The following is a 5270-nucleotide window of genomic DNA, read 5'->3' on the forward strand; positions in this document are numbered from 1 at the left end:
CCCGGCCGGTGGGCGGCGCGGCCAGGCGTCTGCCCGGGCGGGGGAGCACCGGGGGCAGCGGGGAGCGCGGCGCGCGCCTCGACGGAGGGAGCACGGGCTCGCGGGAAGGCTCCCGGGGACGGCCTCGGGCGCGGACGGGCCACCAGGAAAACACACGCGGGATCCCACCGCCAACGACACGCGAGGGCGGTCCCACGACGCCTGGGACGCCGGCCGGCCTCAGCCACCCCTCGGCCTCCCGCGGGCCCGGCCCCACCGCCGGGGCCTACGTGAGGCGCCCCCGCCGCCGGGGGCCGCCCCGTCCACCCAGCCACCCGTCTGCCTGTCTGGTCTGCTCCGGGGCCCACGTCCCGAGGGAACGCGCCCGAGAGCGGCGGCGGCCCCCACCCATGCCCGCACGCCACCACCGGCTGCGGCTCGGGACGGGAGCGAGCGGAGAGCCAGCCGCTCGCGGCGGGGCGGAGCCCGGACGGGGCCGGGCCCTCTCCCCGCCCCAGCGCGCGACGGGAGAACCACGCGCACGCTCGCGCACACGCGCGGCCCCGCGCCCGACGACGGCCCGGCCGGGCGTGACCCTCCCCCGACTCGGAGGGGGGAGGCGCCGGCCGCGGTAGGCAAAGAGCAGCTCTGCCCACGCGCCACGGTGGTGGCGTCCGTGGCTACTACGCGCAAAGGAGGGGCGGCGGCTGGGGGGTCCGGTACCCCAAGGCACCCTCTCGGATCGCTAGAGAAGGCTTTCTCACCGAGGGCGTGTCGCCCCCGCCCATCGTCCGCCATCGGGCCCACCAAGGCGCTTACAGACACCATGGCCACGCAATGCAGGAGGGGTCTGCGGTAGAGGTAAGGCCTAGAGCAAGTCGGAGCGTCCGTGGTCAGGGCCGCGAGCCCGCGCTGCCCCGGGCTCGCCATCTCTGGCCACACTGGGCTTAGCTAGGGATCTACAAGGCCCCTGTGCGGCTCCCAAGTCAGTGCCTCCCCTCAGGCCGAGAGACCAAGGGAGGCAGAGACTGGGACGGAGGTGCCGATCAAACAGCACCTCCCAACCAAAGAGCCAGCGCCACGCCGCTGGCTCGGCCCGCCACGGTCACTCCCACACCCGCGGGGAAACCCCAGCAAGGGGAACGCGCGGGCACGCGCCCGAGCCTGCCCGCCCCCACACGGCACGCCGTGGGGGGCGACGAGGCACCCGTCCCCCCCGAGGGGGACGAGGGGCACGCCTCCCTTACCGACTCGACCCCCCCGCTCCTCAGACACACCAGCGCAGTGGTTACCTGAGGAGGCCGACGGGAACAGGGAACGACACCGCCACTCGGCCTCGGGCGCCTGAGGGACGACCTGGAACGCTCCAGGGGCACCGCCAACGGCCTGGGGAACGCGCTCACGCGCCCGGGAAGGCGCGCGGCGCGGCGGCAACACGGCCCGCCCCACCGCGGGGACGGCCGCCCGCGAGACACAGCCAAGAGGCACAGGCAGAGCATCCGCCGCGTCACGGAGACCCCGACACCGCCCACGCCACGAGGCACGGGGCGGGGGAGCGAGGTCGGGCCGGATTCCGCACCCCTGCCGCCTCCCACACGCCACTCGCAGCGGGGGAGAACGGGCGAGGGGACCCGCGGGCAGAGCGAGAAGAGCGGTCCCGTTCGCCATGAACGTCCGTCCCTCGTCTGGCACGGCTTAGGCCCGGCCCGGGAGAGCACAGCATCACCACATCGGTCGGCAGCATAACGCGAGGGACCCCCGAGCAAGGGAAGGCCGGCGAGGACAGCGAGCGGAGGAGCCTGCTTCAGCCTCACCGACCCCTCTCCTCCTCCAGCAAGCGCGGGCGACGACCCCAGGACGAGAACGCCTGACACGCACTGGCACGGAGCCGGTGGGATGGGGTAAGTCGCGACCGCACCCGGGTGCCGGCGGCAGGGAGTGCACGTGGTAGAGGACCCCGCGCCCCTAACCCCGCCGCCCTCGGGTACCAGAGACCGGAGGTGGCACCACGGTCGTGGGGGCGCCTGGAACGCACAAGAGCCGGCGCGCAGGCCCCAGCGGGCGGCTCAAGCGGCGGGGGTGGAAACGGGCGTCCGGTTCTCGGCCAGAGCCCGGAGCCCTCCCCGCACACGCATCCAGGCACCCGGAAGCTCTCGGGCGACTGTCACCCGAGCAGAGCGTGTCAGCACTTATCTGGCGGCACAAAACCACCCATTCGGGGGCAAGAATCGCCGCGCCCGGAGACGGGGCCCACCCACGGATCACCAGGGGAACCCCTGGATCACGGCCACGGCCACCAGACCCCAAGCACGACCCCATCGCCACCAGGCCCGGAGCTCCCGGGGCCATCTGGTCGACCCCAGAAGCGTGGCGGCAGGGGGAGCCGGGGACAGCCTCCCCGGGCCGCCCGCGCGGGCCGGGACCGGTCGGTCCCTCCCTCTGAGTCGCCGGGTCAGGACTTAGAAAAGAATTCCGCGGAGGCGCCTCCGGCGACCGGGCCCGGGGCGGGACCGTGGCTCCCGTCCCTCAGCCGGGGCTCCACCTACGCCTCGAGCCGGCCCCCTCCCGCCTCCGGACAAAGACGCGACCCGCGAAACTCGGAGAGAGAAGTCCGGTCCGACGGCCCGGACCCACCCCGGGCACGCGTCCGGGCCGGGGACGCCCTCCCCGGCCCGCCCTCGAGGGCTCCCGGGGCCGGTCCACGCTCTTCTCCAGGGCGGGACTTGGAAAAAAAAACTGCCACGGAGGAGGAGGCATCCGAGGACCGGGCCCGGTCCCCACCGCCAGAGCCGGTCGACTCGGAAGACCAGTGGGGAAAAGGCCAGCCCGGCGGCCGAGCCCGTCGCGCCCTCCACGGGCCTCCCCCGCAAGGCCCCGGCCGGTCGCCCACCTCCGGAGCGGGGCGCGGAAAGGGGATCGGCGACGCGGAAGGCCCGACCACCGGGCCGCCCTCGGGACGACGGCCGGGCACGGGACGAGCTCCCTCGCCCGTTCCCCCGCGGCGGCCCCCCACCCCCTCCCGGGGACGGAGGGGCACCGGCGGCTGCTGGTCGACCCGTCCGGGAGGCCCCACACCCCGGCCGGCACCGGGCGGCGCGGCGACAGCCACCTCCCTCAGTAGCCTGCACCTCCAATCTCCGGCGAGCGGGCGTCGCGCTCACGCCCCGGCGCCACCGGGCCAGATCCCGCCAGCGACGCCGGCCTCCCGGGACTCTGCCTCGGTCACCGCGGCCGAGTCCCGTCCCTTGGCCCGCGTCGCCGGAGCTCCGGAGGAAAGAGACGATATAAAAGCGGCCGCCAGGTGGCACCCGGCGACCGACGACCGCCTCAGCGGGACGGAGCCGGAGCGCGGGCCCGCCGGGGAGCACAGCCGGGCCGCCGGGCCGCCCGATCCCGTCCCGGAGCCCCCTCGGACCCAGCCTCCCGGCCCAGTGCGGCCCCGGGGCGTCCGCCCGCGGGCTCCCGGCCGCCAAGGCGCAGCCCCAGCCGCAGGAGGGGGACTCGGAAAAGGTTTCTCGGGCGATCACCGGGAAGGGGAAGGGGAGAGTTCCCCCCAGAGAGGCCAGGGGGCGGCCCGGGCCGGGCTGGGCCGGTGCGGCCGGGAGGCCGCCGCTTCCCGGAGCGGCTGGAGCGCCCCCGGGGTTCCCGGGAGGACTTAGAAAATCAGGGCGGGCGGGGACGGTCAAACCGAAACCAGGCACGTCATCCGAGAAGGACCGTGATGACGGGAGGAGGAAAGCTTTCCAGTCCAGAGGGCCTGTCGAAGGCAGGCGGAGAGTCTACCCGCTGAAACTGACGAAGATGGGCAAAAGAAGCTAGCTCAGGCGCCGACATTTAAGGAAATAAAAAAAAAAAAGCACGAGGGCGTGGAGAAATGGGGAAAAATCAACACTGAGAAATCTACCCTCTGAAACCGACGAAGATGGGCAACAGGGGCTAGCTCAGGTGGCAATTTTTAAGGAAAAATGAAAGGAAGTGCGTGGAGACCTGGGGAAAAAGCAACACGGAGAAATCTACCCTCTAGAACTGAGAAAGAAGCGCAACAGAGGCTAGCTCAGGTGGCAATCTTTAAGCAAAAAAAATAAGATAAAAAAATACAATGGCGAGGAGACCCGGTCAAAAAGCAACCCTGAAAAAGGTACCCTCTGAAACTGAGGAAGCAGGGCAACAGTGCCTAGCTCAGGTGACAATCTTTAAGCAAAAGAAACACACAAGGGCGTGGGGAGCTGGCGAAAAGGCAACACTGAGAAATCCACCCTCTGAAACGGACGAAGATGGGCAACAGAGGCTAGCTCAGGTGGCAATCTTTAAGCAAAAGAAACACACAAGGGCGTGGAGACCTGGGGAAAAAGCAACACGGAGAAATCCACCCTCTGAAACTGAGGAAGATGGGCAAGAGAGGCTACCTCAGGTGGCAATCCTTAAGCAAAAACAAAGCACAAAGGCGTGGAGCCCTGGGGGCAAAGCAACCCTGAAATATCTACCCTCTGAAACTGAGGAACATGGGCAAGAGAGGCTAGCTCAGGTGGCAATCGTTAAGCAAAAACAAAACACAAAGGCGTGGAGACCTGGGGAAAAAGCAACCCTGAAATATCTACCCTCTGAAACTGAGGAAGATGGGCAAGAGAGGCTGGCTTCAGGTGGCAATCTTTAAGCAAAAGAAACACACAAGGGCGTGGGGAGCTGGGGAAAAGGCAACACTGAGAAATCCACCCTCTGAAACGGACGAAGATGGGCAACAGAGGCTAGCTCAGGTGGCAATCGTTAAGCAAAAACAAAACCCAAAGGCGTGGAGACCTGGGGAAAAAGCAACCCTGAAATATCTACCCTCTGAAACTGAGGAAGATGGGCAAGAGAGGCTGGCTTCAGGTGGCAATCTTTAAGCAAAAGAAACACACAAGGGCGTGGGGAGCTGGGGAAAAGGCAACACTGAGAAATCCACCCTCTGAAACGGACGAAGATGGGCAACAGAGGCTAGCTCAGGTGGCAATCGTTAAGCAAAAGAAACACACAAGGGCGTGGAGGCCTGGGGAAAAAGCAACACGGAGAAATCCACCCTCTGAAACTGAGGGACATGGGCAAAAGAAGCTAGCTCAGGTTGCAACCTTTAAGCAGAAAAAAAACACAAGGGCGTGCAGACCTGGCAAAAAAGCCACAGTGAGAAATCTACCCTCTGAAACCGACGAAGATGGACAACAGAGGCTAGCTCAGGTGGCAATTTTTAAGGAAAAATAAAAGGAAGTGCGTGGAGACCTGGGGAAAAAGCAACACGGAGAAATCTACCCTCTAGA

Source organism: Equus asinus, unplaced genomic scaffold (genome assembly GCF_041296235.1).
Source record: "Equus asinus isolate D_3611 breed Donkey unplaced genomic scaffold, EquAss-T2T_v2 contig_361, whole genome shotgun sequence".
In the NCBI taxonomy this organism is placed as follows: Eukaryota; Metazoa; Chordata; class Mammalia; order Perissodactyla; family Equidae; genus Equus; species Equus asinus.